Source organism: Nannospalax galili, unplaced genomic scaffold (genome assembly GCF_000622305.1).
Source record: "Nannospalax galili isolate Female #2095 unplaced genomic scaffold, S.galili_v1.0 scaffold1787, whole genome shotgun sequence".
Taxonomy (NCBI): Eukaryota; Metazoa; Chordata; class Mammalia; order Rodentia; family Spalacidae; genus Nannospalax; species Nannospalax galili.
The window spans coordinates 29,011-31,316 of record NW_008355486.1 but is presented as its reverse complement, the minus strand read 5'-3'; positions in this window follow the sequence as shown (position 1 = coordinate 31,316).

Below are 2,306 nucleotides of genomic sequence, written 5' to 3'. Positions count from 1 at the left end.
CCTCTCAATGTGTATGTTTTCCCACTGAAAATATATTTCATGAACACATTAAAACACACCTAGTTTGTTGATCTTTTTAAAGAAATATTTTTATTTTTTGTGCATTTCATATAATAGATCTTAATCAAATTTAGACCTCCTCCCCATCCATTCTCCCATAGCCTCCTTCACCCAATTTCATGCATTCTATCATGTATGTTAAGTCCTATCCAGTCAAGCATTTGTATCCACATGTCCCTCATTGCAAGTTCATGCACTGGAGTCTAGTCAGCCTTTGTAGAGTCACTCCCTTATGATTTCCTCTTCCTCACACTGTATTAATCAATTGCCAACAGTTCCTTGGCTAGGGTTGGGAGTCTGCTGCCCACTTCCCCAGTTCTATGCTGGGTTTTTGTCTGATTGAGTCATCATGGGTCTTGTGCATGCTGTCAGCATGGTTGCAAATTCATAGGTGCACATTTCTAGAGGCCTAAAGCCTCCTTTTGCTTATATCATTCACCAACCCTGGCTTTTACAATCTTTCCACCCCCTCTTCCTCAATGGTCCCTCAGCCATGGGTGAGTGAGGTTTAATATAGGAGGCCTATTCAGTTTCAAGCACTCTGCAGTCTCTTATTCTCTTAAAATTGACCAGTTGTGGTCTTCAGCATGTCCATCACACTCTGTTGTACGAGGAAGCTTCACTGGTGAGAGTTGAGAAATGTACTGGTATTCTCTCTACCCTCTATTCCACCATGTTCCATGAGCTTTTTGTGTCAAGATTCCACTGTAGGTGTGTCTCTTAGGACACAAATGCTCAGACTTATTTTTTTCTGTGTGACCAATTGTGGAACTCTGTAATAGTGTCCATATATTGCAAAAAGGAGCTTATTTGGTGAGTAGTATATTTAATGAGTATACTTGTCTGTAAATATAAGGGTCCATATTTAGCATACAGTAAAAATTCTCTTTTGTCTAGAGATAGGATAGAGATTGGGTTTTCTTTACTAACTGTTACCTCTCTAGCCATTTGTATTTGGCTATATTTACAGTGCCACCCATGAGTTCCCTCCCATTAAGAAAGCTTTAAGTTCAATTAGATAGATGTTGACTACTCCCTAGATTAAAGTGCCACTACTGCACCAATAGCGGTTGTTAGCTGTGCCAGTCCTTGTGGTTATTAGGCTTTACAGCTGGGTTGGACCATTGATTTTTCTCCCTTAGCAGTTTCAGTTCCGGCTCCATTGCTCTAAGTCCTGTGTTTGAAGGATGTCCTGTCTTCAGCAATAAGGTTTTACCTTCAATTCTTGGAAGTAATCAAGGGCTGTGGCAATAACCTGTGTTATTTTGGGAGTCTCTTTGTTGATCAACGATAGGACTGATTCTGCAGATTATCTTTGGAATTACTGTTACGTTTTTTATTTTTTTAATATTTTATTATTTTTTATGCATATGAGTGTATTTGCCTGTATGTATGTGAGAGCACCCATGTCGTGCCATGCTGCAGAGGTCAGAAGAGAGCTTCGGATTCCCCTGGAACTGGAGTTAAGGGTGGTTCATAACCACCACGTGGGTGCTAGGAATCAAACATGGGTCCTCTGCAAGAGCACTCAGTGTTTTAACGTTAAGCCATCCCTCTGGCCCCCATTTTAAAATTTTTATATGAGTGTTTTACTTACATATATAAAAGTATGCCTGTGCACACAATGCCTGCAGTGGCCAGAATAGGGCATCAGAGTCTCTGGAACTGGGGTTGCTAGTTGTTGGTTGCCATGTGGGTGCTGGGAGCCCAATCCAAGTCCTCTGCAAGAGCAGCCAATGCTCTTGCACTGATCTGTTTCTCCCGTCCCAACTATTATTGATTTCTCCATTGAATGGCTTTTTTATGACATTTAGATGTTAATGAAAATTTGTTTATCTCTGAATGCTGGACTTAATAAACTGAATTTCTTAACTTATTTTCTTAGAGGCAGAGTAACATGGCCCAGGCTGGCCTCAAATTTGCTATATAGTTGAGTATGGCCTTGAATACGTGATCATCCCGACTTTACCTTCCAGAAGGTAAGGATTAAAAATGTGTGCTCTCAAGTACAGCCATAAACAGAATTTCAAATCTGTGTCCACATAATGAATCAATAAGTCAGAATGTTTCTGCCTAAACTAAGACCTCTCCTATGGGAATTTTATTATACAGTAGAAATTTTTGGTGGACAAGGACAGAAAACATTTTATTAAAATTTATTCCATAAAATCAAATTTTAAGTTTGATATTTATAAGTAAATAACATGTATAGTTTAGAACAGTATATATAATCAAAGTCAACAGTG